Below are 22,166 nucleotides of genomic sequence, written 5' to 3' on the forward strand. Positions count from 1 at the left end.
TGACTATGGGGCCTCCTGCAACCAACCAAATCTCAGTTACTGCAATTAAATTCAATACTGGTTTGGTCCACTGAGACCAGTGCAGAAGCCTGGTCCAGATCACTGGCCCTTTACCAAACTTTATTTAATGTAAATGATGCATTAGGATATCAGCCAACTGTCCTCTCTATGGGGACCATGGCATAATGGCCCCATGAAGAGCTGATTCAACCTGTAATTACATTGTGTAATGCCTGAAAAGTCAATTACTCTTCAAACTCCTGTCAGAGTCTGGTACACATTCAACATCATCTCAAAACCCTAGTGTGAGAATGCTGGTATGGCTTTGGGCATGCCAGGTAACTGACTCAACAAAATGTTAACAAGTCCCTTGATGCATCAGTCACCATCAGGATGCAGGTGGCTGCAGGGCAGGGACAATGACCAGAGCTGATGACAACTCTACTTAGAGGCCAACTGAACTCATTAGCAAAAAAAAAAAAAAAAAAAAGTAGGCAGACAACGGGAGAGGTGCCAGGTTTGTTTACACACAGCCTTACTTGATGGGGAGGCAGCCCCTGCAGGTTGCTGTGTACAACCCTTCCTAGGAACTATTTTTGTCCCAAGAGCTTCCTCCACTTGCAGAGTCCGGCAACTTTGTTTGCTTCTGATAATCCCCCCAATTTCCCCTACTCCCCAGATCCTTCTTGCTCAACTGGTGTACCTGCAGCCTGATGGGAAAATCACATTCTGCCTTATGATCACCCAAGCCCCTCTCCATGGACTAGAAGACGTGAACCTGCCAATTACAAAAAGTCCCTCTGGGAAAAAAGAAATTTTAGAAAAAGTCTGTTTCTGCCATTGCCCTTCAAATCTCTCTCAATGTTGACACTGAAATGGAGCTTCTCCCAATATTTTAATTCCATCCAATTAAACACAGACAATAAATGTCCACTATAGTTCATTGTCAGTATTGTCCTATACTTAAAAATATAATATGATTAACAGCATTTTAAAAATACAGTGATAAAACTAACTAATGAGACTCATTAAACATTACTTTTCTGTACTTTATTTCCAGTCACACAAGTAATGCAAGGATATTCTCATTCTAAAAATTCAAATACTTCACTCCCCAGCTTCAGTGCAGTCCCCCAAATTAAGTGCAGTAATCAGTGTGGTGATCTTACTTTCTGTGTTTTTTCTACGAATTGATGTAGAGCATATGCACAGAAATAAAAGTAGCTTTGTGCTATGATACACAAGGTTGTGTGATTCACTGTCATTTTAATCTGACTCACAGATGGTTTCATTTTTGTATGTGGCTCTACCTTATCCTTTCAAACAGTTCCAAGGATTGTCTGCTATGTTTCTGTGTTTTATTTATGTATTTCTCCTACTTAGCCATTTCTAATTTTTCAGCATAGGGTTTAGCATCCTTAATCAGAAGACCAAAAATTTGAAATGCTCCAAAATATGAATTTTTTTTGGCAACATTGGGGTTTGAACTCAAGTCCTCAACTTTGCTAGGGAGGTGCTCTACCACCTGACCATATCCCTGGTGCTTCGTCATTAGTTATTTTTTAGCCTGGGGCTACCTTGGACCACAGTCCTCCTAAATTATGCCTCCTGCATAGCTGGGATGGCAGGTGCACACCACCATGTCTAGATTATTGGTAGAGATGGATCTCACTAACTTTTTGCTCCAACTGGCTCAAAGTGTAATCCTCCTGATCTCTGTTGCATGAGTAGCTTGGATAACAGGCACCTGCCAGCATGCTTCAGGAACTCTGAGTGTCAATCTTGATGCCACAAGTGGGAAATTCCACATCTGACCTCATGAAACAGGTTGCAGTGAAAACCTTAGAGATGCTATAATTTTTCATATAAAGTGACCTCTGGCTGTGCATATAAAGTGTATATGAAACATAAATGAATTTCATGTTTAGATTTGGGTCCTACTCCTGACATCCCTTATTACATTTATGCATACATTACTAAATCTGAATAAACCTGAAATCTGAAACACTTCTGGACCCAATCATTTTGGACAACCCATACTACACCTGTGCTGCCTTGACCATTGCTGATGATACATCTTCTTGCACATCTGCCTAGTAGCAACACACTGCGCCTGTTAAACATCTGTAATTTACATTTTTATCATCTAATTAAGTCAGGTTTTTTAAGTCATAGTGAGCTTTTTTAATATCTTGTCTTTTCTGTGTTGTTCTTGTTCTTGTTTGAGACAGGGTCTCACTACATGGCCCAGACTGCCCTCAAATGTATTCCAGTGGAAGAGCTCTTGTCAAACATTGCTTTTTATTGGTGTTTGGCCCTCAATAGACAATTAGTTAATAATTAGACTAATTCGCACTTCCAGTTTAGAAGACTATTCACCATTTCCATTACCCGAGAGGTACCAAGAATCTCTGTTATTACCCTACACATTCTACCTAAGTTTAATTATCAATTTTCTGTCTGCTCAGCCTCAAAGGCATATCCTATAATCTGGCTTCATAAAACAAAAATAGAAAAACAGAACATTAAGACGACATCTAATTCTTCGTAAGTGTAGACTCACACTCAGTTTTACAGCTCTGATTATGGAAAAAAGTAAACACGAGCCAATTTTCCTTATTACGAGGTATGAACTGCTGTCATGTGTTAGCATCCTTTGGGTTTTCAATAATCACATCTTTTTTCCTATTTCAAGCATTAGGAAGAACAGCAATTTGGGACCAATGAAATGTGATGTTTCCATTTCAATAGCATGTCTGTTTCCGCAGGAGAGGTCACACCCCCGAGAAATCCATTTGAGTCAGTCTTCAGGAACGAATATGGGTGATCTTTAATTCAATCTTTTCAGAAATAGATTGTTTTGCACCTGGCCACTAGTGAAAGAAGCCAGCCTGTAAAATTCACCGAGCTGTCTTGTTTCCAATGTGGTAATTGTACCCAAGGGATTTAGGATGATACCAGAATTGCCCTTCCTGATGATGTGAAGCCCTCCTGGGTTTGTGCAAACCCTATATTCAGCAAACTAGCAATGATTGGTAAAACACAATTAGGACTCTGTTTCAGAGTAAGGAAAGTTTGAGAGCTGAATCTTAGACACACGAGCAAGATGCAAAGATGGATGTAAAAATGATATAGAATAGTGCAGACATTTAAACTAAAGGTAACTCAAAATGAGTAAAGCAGGAGAGAGGTTTTCCACCAACACCTAGCAATAAGGATAAGAAAGATATCTTCAAAAATCACAACCTAAGTCAGATATATCAGCCCTCAAAGCAACAAATTAAATGAAAACTTAAGGCATATGGTACCCGGCAGAGCAAAGTTAGATCCACAGAGAGAAATGAAGATCTACAAAAAAATCATGAAACATAAATGACATTTTAAAACTATTCTTATAGGTAATTGTCTAGCTTGCTAGACCACTGTGTTCCTGGTTTAGATGGTGTCCCCCATGGTCATACAGGTCTTGAAATTTCAGCAAAGTCCAGTGCTGAGGCCCCAGCTCCTGGTAGCCAGGTGCCAAAGGTAACTCAGCTGACCTCCAAAAGATGGCCGAACCTTCAGGAATACCAAAGCAAGAGGTTGAGGTCTGAGCACAGAGTGAGATTTCAGATTCTTTGAATTATACGTTGCCAATGAAACTCTGGAGTCTGGTAAGGGACTAAATGCAAAAGAAATTATTTTAAAAGCCCAGATCTTAGTTGGAGGAAGAGGAAAATGTGTCTTTCATAGTGGATTGAAAGGAGGTGTTTATTTAACAAAAGACCCTAAGCTATGAAACAGCTGGCTAAATAGATGTGTGGTTATAATCAGGCAATAAACAAACTCTAAAGGAAGGTGTGAAAATTAGCAAGGTGATGGTTGGTGAAGGCCTGGACATTTCCAGAAAAACCTGTTTTGGCCATTCTGAGGAACTGGTCCTGCAATGTCTCTGTGCTGGTGAGCAGTCACCAGCAGGATTTGACGTCAAAGAGTTAATGGCTTCCAGTCCAAAACTTATCTTGAAAGGGCAGATTGGCATTTTTTGAACAGATAAAGGACAACTGGGCTAAGTGGATGGCAGAAAATCTGGGTGACCTAGGGCCTTTGAAAGACCAGGCTACAGATCAAATTAAATAGCCATATAATTTCTTCCTGAAAATTGATGTTACTAAAGTGATAGTGAATCCCTTTGATGAAACTCCAAAAGGACAAGTCTGTTTTGATGACAAGATAAACTTTAATGACAATGATGAATTCTGACAAAAAGATGTATTTGCTATGAAAGGCAAATCAGAGAATGCACCTATTGAAACTGAAGCCTCCAGATATGATCTAAAATACATGGGACAAATACATTGTCTGCTTTGTGAATGGTGCCATGGGTTCTTGTGATCATTTTCCTCAATGGTGAGAAACCAGCCAACTTCTTGGATCATGGAGATGGTATAAAGGAAGCTAAAGTGTATCAAAAATTCAAATGCTCACATCTGATCCTAAAGTTTAAGCCATCCTTGTCAATATTTTTGGTGGTAATTGTGTGATCATTACCACTGGGACCACCAAGTCCTCCAGAAGCCTCCAGGGCATCAGAACTCAAGGTGCCCCTAGTGGTCCAGCTTAAAGGAACCAATGTCCAAGAGGCTCAGAAGATCCTCAATAGCAGCAAACTCCTCATTAATTCAGCAGTGGACCTGGAGGATGCAGCCAAGAAAGCTGTGGCTAGCATGGCAAAGAAAGGACGCTTCATCTTGGTCCCCATGACAAGGAATGGTTCTCTCATCACTGTGAAGAAATGGTGACCTCTCTGGGCAAAAGGGGAGGGAATGCACAAGAATTACTGTATGAAAAATCTGACATCTGAATTTTCTCACATAGATGCCCAGACCTACTAAATCTGGGTTTACTTATACAGTCTTTATCAATATGAAACTGAAGCCCTACAGTTTCACATTTTTCTCATGGAAAGCCTTCTCTGAAGGCAGGGCTTGCCAACTTAGGGGAACAGTCTATGTGGGCAACTAGTGTACAATAATGTATATATATATATATATATATATATATATATATATATATATATATATACAATGTGAAACAAAGCCCTGGTTCATTTACAAGAAATTTGGTGGACATCTAATCCTTTATAATAGAAAAAAATCACAGGGCATTAAATAAAGCTCAGATGGGATTATATTTAACATATTAACTACCAAAAGGGTACAGCTAATAAGTTTGACACAAGTAAGTTTAACACAATGTAAATGTTTCTACAAGTTCCTAATTATTGCACACTTAGAAAATCATGAATATTCTAAAATGTATCTTACAATGGAAGTTTCAGATTAATATATCATGCATGTATTCTTCAATTTGCCTTAATATTTAACTGTTTGCCTCACTCTGAACTTAAAGCCAGAAGGCTTCCTTGTGGTTGTGAAATGGAAGGTTCCATTTTAATGTCAAAACTGATGAATGCTGGTTTTTATGAAACTCTCTGTAATTAAGTCATTTTATTTCAGGAGGAGACAGCATGGAAGGTCTAATTGTTGGGCCAGAATCTTCTCTCATCTCTGTACACCCTGCCACCCCTAGATCTACCAGTGTGTAGTAGAAAGCTGAGAAAATGAAATTGAAAGAATGTGGCATTTTCCCACAATGTCCATTTTTGTGGTGGGAAATTTTTAAATCAGATTTTTGTTTAAAGTTTGGAATTTTTTTTATCTGTACACAAATTTAAGTAAAGCTTTGTGCTTCATAAGCTCTAAAAATAAACAATAAAGGATATTTGTCTAAAGCATAACTGGTGCCACCTTATTCTGTGTGTGTGCAATCCATGCATGGCTGCTTGTGTGAATATGTACTGTTTGCATTTATATGGGGACATACATGACAGCACACATACAGAGTACACATCAAGCTAGGCTGTATGCAAGTTCACAAATACAGGAGGAAGGGATTGGAAATACACTGTTGTAAGATTCTTGTAATGCACGTAAAGTAGAATGCTATTAATAAAGAGTTGATTTGATTATTTAAAAACACATTCCTAGTAGAACCCAGATAAAATATAACATAGGATATAAATGATAAATTAATATTGGAGACAAAATGAATAAATAAGACACTATATTAAAATTCAACAGAAAAGAGTAAAAGCAAAGTGAATAAGAGGTAGATGGGAAACAAATGATGAGATAGTAGATATAAATTTAATAGTATCAATAATTGCTTTAAATGTGAATGTGGCTGAACAAAACTCCATTTTATATAAATCTTAATCTATTCATCAGTTGTAGGGCATCTGGGTTGTTTCCACAGCTTGACTATTGTGCACAGTGCTGTGATAAACGTCGGTGCCAGCACTTCTCTTTTGGTAGTAAACAGCACCGGGGAGAATGGATCAGTACAGACTTATCAAACTTTATCAAAACTATCAACATAGCAGGGGTAATTGTCACTCACAGAACAACACACACATTCTTTTCAATTATGTTTAGAACATTTGCAAAGACAGACCACATTTTTGTTATAAACTAACCTTAATAAATTTAAAGAAATATAAAGCAAGGAGTATTATCTATTATGTGATTAAATCAGAAATCAATAAATATAAGAATAATCCCTAAATGCTTGGCAATTTAAGCACACACTGAGAACGCCATCCCTTGCATGGGGGAGAATATCACATTTAGTAATCTTGCTGCTGTGTGAATTTGTGAGTCCACCCACATGTGTGACGTTTTTCAATTGCTAACTTTCTGAGTTGAAACCTAGGCTATCTCTCAAACCATGATCATTGGAAACAGAACAGCAAACACAAGCACGAATTACAATAATTTTAACCTGCTGCAAATAAGGTGGAGGATTAGGATTTTTCCGCACTTACTACCATTTTGGGGGACAATTCCTGTTTTCTCTGCAACTATTTCTTGCCTTTGATGAAAATGAGACTGAATTTCTCTCCAGAAGTCAGTCACAGTGGTCATATTTTGGCCACGTGGCTCTCCAATATTCCAGCCATGCCTCTTGTTGATACACATCTTGCTATCTATTGCTAGTCCCACTTGAATGTACCTGAGCTGGTTCATAGGAGACTTTCTCTAACCTCTGACACCTGCAACCCAAGTCAGCCGCTTGTTTTTCAGTAGAGTTCCAATCACGACACTTGTCTCACTATGTAGATAAAGACTTGCGCTCCCCAGTAGGTTTAAGTTACTTGTGAGCAAGACAATGGCAAATATAATACATTTTTGTGAATTGAATGAGTGCATGGTGACAAATACTGTGACCCACCATACAAGGTCCCCCTTGGTTTTTACAGGGAGAGGAAGGTCATACTCTCCTATTTCCTTCCTCTGAGTTCATCCACTTACCCTGTCACCCATGGAGCTGCAAAATATTATATGCTTTAGCCAACATGTACCTGAAACTCAACATTGCTAAGGACTGAGGGTGTGTCTTTCTCTTTCTCGGTGGATGTCCACTGTGGTACACAATTCAAAGCAATTCAAATTGTTCTAGAAAATATTCTCTGATTGGAAATTGGACAAGTGCATCTTTGTCTAAAAATATGAGTCATCCACAAAGTGGCATAACTTCTTAAAACACGATCTTTACCTGAACAGGTATGTGAAATAAATTTGTGCATTTGTCTTCTTAATGATTAAAATGAGGGCAAAAACATTTCATCTTTTTTCTTCTCAAAATGATCAATACAAAGGGTACCACACTCATGCAAACACACTTCCATAAGTTTGAAGAGATCAAGGTGATGATTTGGGGTTCTTTTACCTTTCTTTTCTGCCCTTCTCCCAAAATAACATTCGATGTTCACCTATTTGCATCCCACATTTCTTCTCTTCACCCCTAGGCTCAATCCTTGATCTGTTTCTCTCCCAGGGAATGTATTTGTGTCTTTGAATGTCAGCTAACTCGTTAAAGCTATGAGAATTCAAATTGCTATCCAGGTTGTTTTAAGAATAAAATGACCTAATAAATGAAAAATGATTAACCTAGATTAGGTCATTGTTACATGTTATATTCTTGGAAATTTTATAGAAAACTCACTTTCTTCTCTTTTAAATTTATTTTACTTTTCCATTAGCATAAATTAATAGCATAAGGGGGTTTCCTCATGATAATTTCCATAAATGTATACGGTGTACTTTGAACGAGGCCACCCCCCCCCTTATTTTCCTGTGCCTCCTTCCTCCTCCCTTTTTTTCCTAACAGTGATAGGTTTCATCATGCAATTTTCAGATGTGTGCATGGGTGTGTACTTGGAGAAGCACTATGCGTGCAGTTAAGTACAGCAATGTTAGGGAAACAATGGTGTTTTTGCACTCGCACACCACCACACAGAAACAGGTAGGGAAAGTGCCTCAAAGTTAGTGCCTCCTTCAGTTTTGCATCCTTGTCTAAGGTTTCCTTCCCTTTAGTTCCCAAACAATCCTGTTCTCCTTACCATATCGCCTGGGTTTCTGTGGCTTTCTAGGAGGTGTGGGCTCTTCACTTTCAATCTTCTCCACATTTACTTTACTCTTCCAGATTCTTCCTCTTTCTACACAAATTTCAGAATCACCTTGCCAGATGATAAAAGTTTCACTTGGGTTTTACTGAAAATGCATTACAACTACGTGTTATTGCAGGAGACCCACATCTTAGAGATATGAAATCTTCCAAGCTGTGAACATGGCACATTCTTACTTATTTAGGTCTTTGACTTCTTTCATCAGTGTTTTGCTTTGCCACTTTTATATAGCTCATCCTTATATTTTGTTATATATACTGCTTTTACAAGTTCTTCTAAATTCAAGCTTTCAAATATTTATTACTAGTGTGTAAAAATGCAATTGATTACTGCACATTGGCAAGGTACCCTGCAGTCTTATTAAACTCTTAATTTTTGAATTAAAATTAGCTCTTTTGTAGAATCTTTTTTGCTTTCTCTAGTCTGCCAGGTCATTTGAAAATAGAAAGGGTTTTTATTTGTCCTTTGATAATTTATATATCCTTTATTCCTTTTCCCCATGATATCTGGTGTTAAGCTATAAAGGTGAGAGAAAATATTATTGTCCCATTCCTGATCTTAGGGGGAGAACATTTAATCTCTCATCAGTAAGTTTAATGTACCTGGACAATATTTAAATGTTAATAGTGAACTTCCTTTTCCTTCTTAATTACAAATTTTATCATGAATGCGTGATGGATTTTCTTTTTTTTTCACATTTTTATTTTTTTTTTTTTCATTTTTCTTTTATTATTCATATGTGCATACAAGGCTTGGTTCATTTCTCCCCCCTGCCCCACACCCTCCCTTACCACCCACTCCACACCCTCCCGCTCCCCCCCCTCAATACCCAGCAGAAACTATTTTGCCTTTATCTCTAATTTTGTTGTAGAGAGAGTATAAGCAATAATAGGAAGGAACAAGTGTTTTTGCTGGTTGAGATAAGGATAGCTATACAGGGCATTGACTCACATTGATTTCCTGTGCGTGGGTGTTACCTTCTAGGTTAATTCTTTTTGATCTAACCTTTTCTCTAGTTCCTGGTCCCCTTTTCCTATTGGCCTCAGTTGCTTTAAGGTATCTGCTTTAGTTTCTCTGCATTAAGGGCAACAAATGCTAGCTAGTTTTTTAGGTGTCTTACCTATCCTCACCCCTCCCTTGTGTGCTCTCGCTTTTATCATGTGCTCATAGTCCAATCCCCTTGTTGTGTTTGCCCTTGATCTAATGTCCGCATATGAGGGAGAACATACGATTTTTGGTCTTTTGGGCCAGGCTAACCTCACTCAGAATGATGTTCTCCAATTCCATCCATTTACCAGCGAATGATAACATTTCGTTCTTCTTCATGGCTGCATAAAATTCCATTGTGTATAGATACCACATTTTCTTGATCCATTCGTCAGTGGTGGGGCATCTTGGCTGTTTCCATAACTTGGCTATTGTTAATAGCACTGCAATAAACATGGATGTGCAGGTGCCTCTGGAGTAACCTGTGTCACCTTCTTTTGGGTATATCCCCAAGAGTGGTATTGCTGGATCAAATGGTAGATCGATGTCCAGCTTTTTAAGTAGCCTCCAAATTTTTTTCCAGAGTGGTTGTACGAGTCTACATTCCCACCAACAGTGTAAGAGGGTTCCTTTTTCCCCGCATCCTCGCCAACACCTGTTGTTGGTGGTGTTGCTGATGATGGCTATTCTAACAGGGGTGAGGTGGAATCTTAGTGTGGTTTTAATTTGCATTTCCTTTATTGCTAGAGATGGTGAGCATTTTTTCATGTTTTCTGGCCATTTGAATTTCTTCTTTTGAGAAAGTTCTGTTTAGTTCACATGCCCATTTCTTTATTGGTTCATTAGTTTTGGGAGAATTTAGTTTTTTAAGTTCCCTGTATATTCTGGTTATCAGTCCTTTGTCTGATGTGTAGCTGGCAAATACTTTCTCCCACTCTGTGGGTGTTCTCTTCAGTTTAGAGACCATTTCTTTTGATGAACAGAAGCTTTTTAGTTTTATGAGGTCCCATTTATCTATGCTATCTCTTAGTTGCTGAGCTGCTGGGGTTTCATTGAGAAAGTTCTTACCTATACCTACTAACTCCAGAGTATTTCCTACTCTTTCTTGTATCAACTTAAGAGTTTGTGGTCTGATATTAAGATCCTTGATCCATTTTGAGTTAATCTTGGTATAGGGTGATATACATGGGTCTAGTTTCAGTTTTTTGCAGACTGCTAACCAGTTTTCCTAGCAGTTTTTGTTGAAGAGGCTGCTATTTATCCATTGTATATTTTTAGCTCCTTTGTCAAAGATAAGTTGCTCATAGTTGTGTGGCTTCATATCTGGATCCTCTATTCTGTTCCACTGGTCTTCATGTCTGTTTTTGTGCCAGTACCATGCTGTTTTTATTGTTATTGCTTTGTAATATAGTTTGAAGTCAGGTAGTGTGATACCTCCTGCATTGTTCTTTTGACTGAGTGTTGCCTTGGCTATTCCTGGCCTCTTGTGTTTCCATATAAATTTAACAGTAGATTTTTCAATCTCTTTAATGAATGTAATTGGAATTTTGATGGGAATTGCATTAAACATGTAGATTATTTTTGGGAGTATAGACATTTTTACTATGTTGATTCTACCAATCCATGAGCATGGGAGATCTCTCCACTTTCTATAGTCTTCCTCAATCTCTTTCTTCAGAAGTGTATAGTTTTCCTTGTAGAGGTCTTTCACATCTTTTGTTAGGTTTACACCTAGGTATTTGATTTTGTTTGAGGCTATTGTAAATGGAATTGTTTTCATATATTCTTTTTCAGTTTGTTCATTATTAGTGTATAGAAATGCTAATGATTTTTCTATGTTGATTTTATATCCTGCTACCTTGCTGTAGCTATTGATGATGTCTAGAAGCTTCTGAATAGAGTTTTTTGGGTCTTTAAGGTATAGGATCATGTCATCTGCAAATAGGGATATTGTGACAGTTTCTTTACCTATTTGTATTCCTTTTATTCCTTCTTCTTGCCTAATTGCTCTGGCTAGGAATTCCAGTACTATGTTGAATAGGAGTGGAGATAGTGTGCATCCTTGTCTGGTTCCTGATTTTAGAGGGAATGGTTTTAGTTTTTCTCCGTTAAGTATAATGCTGGCTGTAGGTTTGTCATATAAAGCTTTTATAATGTTGAGGAACTTTCCTTCTATTCCTAGTTTTCTTAGAGCTTTTATCATGAAATGATGTTGGATCTTATCAAAGGCTTTTTCTGCATCTATTGCGATGATCAAGTGGTTTTTGTCTTTGCTTCTGTTAATGTGGTTTATTACATTTATTGATTTTCGTATGTTGAACCACCCCTGCATCCCTGGGATGAAGCCTACTTGGTCGTGGTGAATAATCTTTTTGATGTGTTGCTGAATTCGATTTGCCATTATTTTGTTGAGGATTTTTGCATCTATGTTCATTAAGGAGATTGGCCTATAGTTCTCCTTTTTGGATGTGTCTTTGCCTGGTTTTGGGATAAGTGTAATACTGGCTTCATAAAATGTGTTTGGCAGTTTTCCTTCCCTTTCTATTTCATGGAACAGTTTAAGGAGGGTTGGTATCAGTTCTTCTTTAAAGGTCTGATAGAATTCAGCAGAGAATCCATCAGGTCCTGGACTTTTCTTTTTCGGGAGACTCTTGATTGCTGCTTCAATTTCATTTTGTGTTATAGGTCTATTCAGGTGATTAATTTCCTCTTGGTTAAGGTTTGGATGATCATATGTATCTAGAAATCTGTCCATTTCTTTAAGATTTTCAAATTTATTTGAATATAGGTTCTCAAAGTAGTCTCTGATGATTTCCTGGACTTCCATGGTGTTTGTTGTTATCTCCCCTTTTGCATTCCTAATTCTACTAATTTGGGTTTTTTCTCTCCTCATTTTAGTCAGGTTTGCCAGGGGTCTATCGATCTTGTTTATTTTTTCAAAGAACCAACTTTTTGTTTCATTAATTCTTTGTATGGTTTTATTGGTTTCCATTTCGTTGATTTCAGCTCTTATTTTTATTATTTCTCTCCTTCTATTTGTTTTGGGATTTGCTTGTTCTTGTTTTTCTAGGAGTTTGAGATGTATCATTAGGTCATTGATTTGGGATCTTTCAATCTTTTTAATATATGCACTCATGGCTATAAACTTTCCTCTCAAGACTGCCTTAGCTGTGTCCCATAGGTTCCAGTAGGTTGTGTTTTCATTTTCATTGGCTTCTAGGAACTTTTTAATTTCCTCTTTTATTGCATCGATGATCCATTCTTCATTAAGTAATGAGTTATTTAGTTTCCAGCTGTTTGCATGTTTTTTGTCTTTACTTTTGTTGTTGAGTTCTACTTTTACTGCATTGTGGTCAGATAGTATGCATGGTTATTTCTATTTTCTTATATTTGCTGAGGCTTGCTTTGTGCCCTAGGATATGATCTATTTTGGAGAAGGTTCCATGGGCTGCTGAGAAGAATGTATATTGTGTAGAGGTTGGATGAAATGTTCTGTAGACATCTACTAGGTCCACTTGATCTATTGCATATTTTAGATCTTGGATTTCTTTATTGAGTTTTTGTTTGGATGACCTATCTATTGATGATAATGGAGTGTTAAAGTGTCCCACAACCACTGTGTTGGCGTTTATATATGCTTTTAGGTCTTTCAGGGTATGTTTGATGAAATTGGGTGCGTTGACATTGGGTGCATACAGATTGATGATTATTATTTCCTTTTGGTCTATTTCCCCTTTTATTAGTATGGAATGTCCTTCTTTATCTCGTTTGATCAATGTAGGTTTGAAGTCTACTTTGTCAGAGATAAGTATTGCTACTCCTGCTTGTTTTCGGGAGCCATTGGCTTGGTAAATCTTCTTCCAGCCTTTCATCCTAAGCATATGCTTATTTCTTTCAGTGAGATGAGTCTCCTGTAAGCAACAAATTGTTGGATCTTCTTTTTTAATCCATTTTGTCAAACGGTGTCTTTTGATGGGTGAATTAAGTCCATTGACATTAAGTGTTAGTACTGATAGGTATGTGGTGATTCCTGCCATTTAGTTATCTTAGTTGTTTGAAGGTTTGATTGTGTGTACATAACTTGATGTTACTCTCTACTGTCTTGCTTTTTCTTATCCTGTGGTTTGGTGCTGCCTGCCTTTTCATGGTTAAGTTGGGTGTCACTTTCTGTGTGCAGGATCCCTTGCAGAATCTTTTGTAATGGTGGCTTTGTGGTCACATATTGTTTTAGTTTCTGCTTATCATGGAAGACTTTTATTGCTCCATCTATTTTGAATGATAGCTTTGCTGGGTAGAGTATCCTGGGGTTGAAGTTATTTTCATTCAGTGCCCTGAAGATCTCACCCCATGCTCTTCTTGCCTTTAATGTTTCTGTTGAGAAGTCTGCTGTGATTTTGATGGGCTTACCTTTGTATGTTACTTGTTTTTTCTCTCTTGCAGCCTTCAATATTCTTTCCTTAGTTTCTGAACTTGTTGTTTTAATGATGATATGTCGTGGAGTAGTTCTATTTTGATCTGGTCTGTTTGGTGTCCTGGAGGCCTCTTGCATCTGTATGGGAATATCTTTCTCTAGATTTGGGAAATTTTCCGTTATTATTTTGTTGAATATATTACGCATTCCCTTCGCTTGCACCTCTTCTCCTTCTTCGATGCCCATGATTCTCAAGTTTGGTCTTTTGATGGAGTCAGTGAGTTCTTGCATTTTCTTTTCACAGGTCTTGAGTTGTTTAATTAATAGTTCTTCAGTTTTTCCTTTAATTACCATTTCATCTTCAAGTTCTGAGATTCTGTCTTCTGTTTGTTCTATTCTGCTGGATTGGCCTTCCATTTTGTTGTGCAGTTCTGTTTCGTTCTTTTTTCTGAGGTTTTCCATATCCTGGCTGTTTTCTTCTTTATTGTTGTCTATTTTTGTCCTGAGTTCATTTATCCATTTATTCATTGCGTTCTCTCTTTCACTTTGGTGTTTATACAGTGCTTCTATGGTTTCCTTTATTTCTTCTTTTGCTTTTTCAAATTCTCTATTTTTATTGTCTTGGAATTTCTTGAGTGTCTCCTGTACATTTTGGTTGACCCTATCCAGTATCATCTCTATAAAATTCTCATTGAGTACTTGTAGTATGTCTTCTTTTAAATTATTCTTGTGGGCTTCATTGGGTCCTTTGGCATAGTTTATCTTCATTTTGTTGGAGTCTGGATCTGAGTTTCTGTTCTCTTCATTCCCCTCTGATTCCTGTACTAATTTTTTGCTGTGGGGAAACTGGTTTCCTTGTTTTTTCTGTCTTCCTGTCATTGTCCTTGGTGTTGTTACTGTCCCTGTACTGTGTGTAATTAAGTATTTTCTAGCTTGTAATAATAACAATGGTAATATTGAGAATGGAAAAGTGAGCTGAGATGGAAAGCAAGAAGTTAAAGAAAAGGGGAAAACAAATATACAGACAAGAGGGAGAAAGCAGAACAAGGTATCAGACAAGAGAGTTTCAAAGGTATACACAGGGAGTATTAGTGTCCTAGCTGAACAGACAATAGAGAGACAGAGAGAGGATTGAAAATCAAAGATAAAAAAATAAGTATATGAAAGTAATATCTATATATAAAAATGAATTAAAATAAAATGGAAAATAGAAAATTAAAAAAAAAAAACCAAAAAACTTCCAAGTTTATATGCAATGCAATTTCAGTCTTAATAATTTGGATGTCCGTCTCAATCTCCAGTCCTTGAGTTGGTGCCTCAGATGTTGTTCTGTAGTTGTCTCATCAAAGGGGATGCATAAAGTAGAACAAAACTACACTCACACACACACAGAAGAAGAAGAAAAAAAAAAAGCCCCACCAAGTGTCCCCAGTTCAAATGCAATACAGTTTCAGTAAGTTTTTCGGCTTGCAGGTGTAATTCGGTTGTTCTCTCATCAAAGGTAGGGAGAAAAAGAAAAAAAAGCGTCTGGAGACAGTTCTGAGAGTGGTATCTGCAACTGTGGCTTGCCTGCCTGCTGCTCTCAGCCTGTAGCTGGCGGCGTTATTTATGCAGATCTCTGGGGTGAGCTTAGCACTCACCTGGTCCCACAGGCTTTGTTTGCTCAGAGTTCTCCTGTGCGGGAGCCTCTGCTACAGGCTTTCCCCTTTCCAAGCACTGGGAAAGGTGACACTGCCCCGCGTTGTCAGGCCTGCGTGTTTATTTACAGTTCACATGGGAAGTGGGTCTTCCCTCCTCTCACAAGCGTCCCCGCTCCTGGTTGCTGGGTGCGCCCCGCTCCCGCCAGAGCCTCTCCGGCCCGCCCGGCTTGTTTATTTACAGTCCCGGGAAGGATTCCCTTCCCCCAATCTTCAGCGCTAAGGGCACCCCACTCTCTTTCCAGCGTGTCTTAACTGTTCTTATTGCTTAGTACTCAGTTTCTCTTTTTTTCCCCGGTAGAGGTCAGTCTGTCCAGGGGGCTATGCTGCTCTGGCCCAGGCTTGTCTGTGGGGGAACCGCGGTACCGCAAAGCTCACCTGCTCTGTGTCTTCCCAAGCCGTATGGGCACTGGCCACTGGTGACCCGGGGGCCCTCCTCAGTTCTCCGTTTAACGTGAAGTGGAGATTCTATGCGCTGGCTGGAGGTGTGGAGGAGTCAAAGTTATGCTTTTTCTCGGTGATTATGCCTGCAAAGTGTGTCTCCAGTGTCTCTCCAAGATTTCACTATAGGAGGGTCGCTTTCTGCTTCCTACCTCTAGCTGCCATCTTGGAATTCGTGATGGATTTTTTTAAATTTCTTTGGACTGTTTATGTGGTGAATCATGCTGATTGACTTGTATGGTGAAATGGTCTTTATTCTTCAGATAAATGCAAGAGATTATGATGCAGGAGCATTTGAACTATTTAAACTTTTCATTATAATAATTTGTTGGTAATTTTTCCAACTCTGTATTGATCTTCAGTCTTCTTTTCTTGGAATACCTTTGGCTAGTTTTGCATCAAGATAATGTCAACCAAATAAAATGAATTCAGAAGTACTCTCTGAGTAAAGCAGGCTGTCCTCTGTATTGCACATAGTCCTCATACAATCAGGTGAGGACCTGAATGGAACAGAAGGCATACCATCATCCTAGTAAGAGTTTCTCCCATGAGACAGCCTTCACTCTGGAATACGAGCCCTGTAGACTTTGTATGCAGCAGTAACCATAATTACCTGACCCAATTCCTTGTAATCACTCTCTCTGACTCTGTCTCTACCTGTCTGTCTGTCTGTCTCTATACGTCATCTATGCCTATGTCTGTACATTCCTCCCTCCCTCCATAGATAGATAGATGATAGATAGACATAGATAGATAGATAGATAGATAGATAGATAGATAGATAGATGATAGATAGGTAGATAGATAGATAGATGATAGATAGGTAGATAGATAGATAGATAGATATAGACATAGATTCTATCGGTTCTGTTTCCTTGGAGAACCTTTACTAATAAATACAGTACGTACTACGTTCTGCTTTTTTAACAGACTTTTTAAATTTTGAGGTTGTTTGGCATACCGATAGTTCTTCCTTTCCTTGTTGAGAGATTATATTGGATGGTTGAACCATACTTTTATTCTTTGCTGTACTGGGGTTTGAACTCAGAGTCTTAGCTTGCTAGGCATGCACTCTACCTCTTGATCCATGACCCCAGCCTTTTTTTGGTTGGGTATTTTTCGAGATAGGGTCTCACGAACTATGTGCCCAGGTTGGCTTTGAACTGCAATCCTCCTGATCTCTGCCTCCTGAGTAGCTAGGATGACAAGCATGAGCCACAGCACCCAGCAAGCAACACGTCTATATCCATTCCCTTGTGGTGGAGGCTTTGGATTAACTGTTCCATGTAAAGCTACTATGAATCTTTGAGCTCACGACTGTGTAGGGAATTGGGCTTTACTCCTCTTGGGTCAAAACCTGAAAGTTATGGTTGGATCACTTGGTAGGCATTTTGTTAGCTTCTCATGAAATTGTCAGACAGTTGTACAAAGTTAAAAAAATTCATATTCCCCCTAACTGTGCATAAATGTTCCAATTTTCAATTGTTAAAGATTCCTTGAGACTCAGGTTATTCCAAAGCCACCTGCACACCCATGTTTATTGCAGCGCTATTCACAATAACCAAGTTATGGAAACAGCCAAGATCCCCCACTACCGATGAATGGATTAAGAAAATGTGGTATTTCCACTCTTGGGGATATACCCAAAAGACTGTTACTCCAGAGGCACCTGCACATCCATGTTTATTGCAGTGCTATTAACAATAGCCAAGTTATGGAAACAGCCAAGATGCCCCACCACTGATGAATGGATTAAGAAAATGTGGTATCTATACACAATGGAATTTTATGCAGCCATGAAGAAGAACAAAATGTTATCATTCACTGGTAAGTGGATGGAATTGGAGAACATCATTCTGAGTGAGGTTAGCCTGGCCCAAAAGACCAAAAATCGTATGTTCTCCCTCATATGTGGACATTAGATCAAGGGCAAACACAACAAGGGGAATGGACTATGAGCACATGATAAAAGCGAGAGCGCACAAGGGAGGGGTGAGGATAGGTAAGACACCGAAAAAACTAGCTAGCATTTGTTACCCTTAAAGCAGAGAAACTAAAGCAGATACCTTAAATGCAACTGAGGCCAATAGGAAAAGGGGAACAGGTACTAGAGAAAAGGTTAGATCAAAAAGAATTAACCTAGAAGGTAACACACACGCACAGGAAATCAATGTGAGTCAATGCTCTGTATAGCTATCCTTATCTCAACCAGCAAAAACCCTTGTTCCTTCCTATTATTGCTTATACTCTCTCTACAACAAAATTAGAAATAAGGGCAAAATAGTTTCTGCTGGGTATTGAGGGGGGGGAGCGGGAGGGTGTGGAGTGGGTGGTAAGGGAGGGGGTGGGGGCAGGGGGGAGAAATGAACCAAGCCTTGTATGCACATATGAATAATAAAAAAAAAATGAAAAAAAAAAGAAAATGTGGTATTTATACACAATGGAATTTTACTCAGTCACAAAGAAGAATGAAAGTTTGTCATTTGCAAGTAAATGAATGGAACTGGTCACTTTGGACAGTTTCTTTCTGTTCTTTTTGGAGTTGTTATTCTTAGTCATGGAGAAAGTCTGGTTTACTCAAAACTCTGTGTATTTACCTTTTTATTCACACAAGCATAGAAAACCAAAGGCTTATTCTGTATGTGATGGTAGCCTCCGAAAATTTGAAACAGAACAGATCCCATGAAGCATGTATCATAAATTATAAATATATATTAATGTGATATATAAGTTATGAACAGGGGACTAGCAAACCAATATGTCTAAATGTCAGGACTGGGGAAATCTGGCTCTTGTGTTGATAAGCACAGCCAGTTGCAGAAGCTCAATTGTCTCAGTAAATCTTAGCAAGGTTGGTAATGGCAAGACCAGCTGCAATGACAACTCAACTTAAGATTGGGATCATCAGGCATCAGCTTGCCTTGCTTGGAGTGACCAGTGGTCTGTTTTGCCTAGGACTGCCCTGGTTTTTGCAACTAAATGTTCTGCATTCCAAGAAGTCCCACAATCCTGGGTGAACCAAGACTGTTGATGATCTCAGATTGCCTTTATGTTGAGTTAAATGAAACCATGCCCCCAACAAATGTTCTTCTTAACATATTCAAGCTGAGCCCTTTGTCATGATGGTTTAAAATGCTCTCCTTGGTATCTAAAGAAAAAGGGCATCCTTGGCTTCTTGGCATTCCTGTGAGGAAGGGCACTCTACTATCAGACTCTATGCAACTTCCTGATTACCAATCCTGGCTTCACATAACAGCCACTTGTGGGATTACAAAAGTATGTCTACCCCAACTATCTTTGTACTCTTTTCTATGATGAAAATACAATAACTGGCTGGCTTGAACAACAAGCATTTACTTTTCAAATTTCTGGATATTGAAAGTTCAAAGGCAAAGCACAGGCAGGTTCATTGTCTGATGAGGACACATTTCTTGGTCTGCAAATGGCCATATTTTCATTGCATCCTCAGAAATACAGAGAGGGAGCCCTAGTTAATTCTTTTTAAGGATACTAATGCAGTTATATGACTCTGTGTTTGTGACCTCCATCTAAGCCTCTCATCACCTGTCATTAACCACCTCTTAATACTATCCCATTCAAGTCAACATATGCATTGGGAATCCATAAATATTTGGTCCAGAAAACCCACTCTACTCAGAACTCTTAAGAAGCGTCTGGTATTAGTGTTTTTTAAACATTTTCCAAGTGATTCAAATATGCACTTGAGTACAAAACTCCAGTCTAGGGTTTTCCTCCATTAAATAGCAATATGTACACCAGGTGAGAAAAGTGGGTTCACAAACTATTAATGTCTTCTGTACTAGTGGCTCTGGGATCTGTGAGTGATAGGCTGTGTCATTGGAGGCCTCTCAATTCTGCTCACAGACCTTTCTTCTGCACTTATCTTCTGCCCCATTAGACACTGAGCTCTCATTTTCTTTCCAACACACAGATATTGGCTTGTTTGAAACTTGACTGGTTCCAGGATGGATTTATTTTAGTTACATTATAAAAGATTTATCTTTTCTTTCCTAAATTATGTATTCAGGCCAAATGGTGGGATTGAGTGATTTCATACTCAGTGAAATTGTAAATTTGGAATCTGACCATCAGGGGAGAAGAACCCAACCATGGCAGAGGGAAAGGTTTGAAATCATACCCCGAGTTTTGTTTGTAAGGTTCTACAAGCATATGCAGGTAACAGAGTGCATCCTGTGCATTCTGCTTACCTATCTTCAAAGCATGAGTATTTGCGTTACTGCACAGGTGCAACCAAGCATTCAGAAGGTCAGGAGACTTGTGATTATTGGAGACTCACTGCCCAAGTGCAGGCTGGGTTTGGAATGGTAAGTGCTAGAGCAAAAAGTGTCTGAGAGAGCCATTACACACACTAGGAGATCTAGACAGGGAGGATATTTGTGGTTGTGAAAGGTAATGATGTTCTCATCTATAAGATTGTTCAAGTCAATTAAAATGGAGACAAGGCCTGAAGAATCCATGAAGAGGTAGAACCATTTAAGACCTCATGGGTGACTGTAGCCTGCTTCATTTACCAACTTAAGGAACACTTGCCTTGAGCTACTTCATATAAAGGTTCTCTTTTAAAGAAAAAGGAACTTAACCCCAACTAATAGGTGACCTGAGAGATCAAGCATTTGTAGAGCAGTCAACCCTGAGTCTACAGAAGCCTGGAGAGGGGCCCAGCAATGAAAAATAATTAGCTGTATGTTCAAGAAGACATTGACAAATGACTGGTTCCAAATGCCCTTCAGAGTTCTTGTCACTTTTATCCACATCACTTTTTCAACAAGGGAGCATTCTGTTGACTGTGAGTGGAAAACACATAGAGCAGCCAGGTCAGGATAGTGCATTGAGCTGCATCCAATTGGGATGCATAATTCCCCAAAGAAAGTAGGGGTGTATAAGCATATACACACACTAATACACACACACTAACATATTCTCTGCATACTTTGCAACTTCTCCCCTTCCCACTTTTGCTTCCTATGTGACTATTTCAATATTGTTTTACCTTGATTTAAGAGTTCTGAATCCTATTGGAAACTATGTGGCCAGCACCTTTTAGATATTTTACAGACAATGAATTGTCAATCCCCGATACCTACTTTCTGTAGGTGAGAAAAAGCCTTCTCCAGCAGCAGATTTTACATGGAGAGTCTGTTCCCTCTTGTCCTTGAAATTGACCGTTTCTCATTTCTTACTACTGCATTGGTTACTTTGGGTCTTTGAAAAGCCCCTGGCTCTTTGCAGTTTTACTCAAATCCTAGTTGTAGATTGGAAGATCCAGACTGTCTCAGACTGAGCTTTTTCTCCCAATATGTGAGCAGATGGGAGAACATTTAATTAACAAATCAGCTTCCAGCCACTGAGAGATCAGTCATTGCCTGGAGGAAGAGAGGAAGGTGAAGCCCTGCAGAACCAAAACAGGCTATTTCTTGTCATCCATACCAATGTGACTGAGTCTGTGAGTTGTCTTTCCTCCTTTAAATACGGAATTTAATTAGTTCACTTTACCTCCTTTGAAAGGGTACTCAAAACAATTGTAACACATCTTTCCAAGAGCATCTCAAAAACATCAGGTTCTCATATTTCATCAGTAATTAAAAGTATTTGAGGAAGTTTTATTGTTCATGGGATTTGGATTAAATTATATTTATCATTGAAATATCCACACCACTTAAGCCATTACGACTGAAGATCTCTTTAGATTTCATTTCAGATTTTAAAATGTTTATTGTGATAAAATATACATAGTATAAAAAGTATTGTTTTGATCCTGTTTGAGTGTACAGAGGAGGAACATTCACTTTGTTGTTGGTTTTGAATGGTGACTACAAAACTATTTCTCAAACTCAAATATGTTTTATTTTCCTCCTAAAGATACATCAGAGGTGCAGTAAATGTTCACATGGAGAGCAGTGTGAACCTGACAACCTGAATCCCAGCATTGCCCATCAGCCTACTTCCGATGCCTGCATTCAGGCAGTGACCAGATCTTCACAGCCTTCCCCCCACCCCACCACAGAGTCCAGACTGACACCCTGCACCTGCCGTCTGGGTTGCACTGAAGTCACACTGCACTGATGTCCCAGAACCTCTG

General features: G+C 38.7%; 1 pseudogene; it reads left to right on the forward strand.

The window, feature by feature from the left end:
- Positions 1-319: 319 nt before the first annotated feature.
- LOC109700378 (succinate--CoA ligase [GDP-forming] subunit beta, mitochondrial pseudogene) lies at positions 320-4,781 on the forward strand (annotated as a pseudogene).
- Positions 4,782-22,166: the final 17,385 nt, after the last annotated feature.

The sequence above is a fragment of the Castor canadensis genome, chromosome 18, assembly GCF_047511655.1.
Source record: "Castor canadensis chromosome 18, mCasCan1.hap1v2, whole genome shotgun sequence".
Taxonomy (NCBI): domain Eukaryota; kingdom Metazoa; phylum Chordata; class Mammalia; order Rodentia; family Castoridae; genus Castor; species Castor canadensis.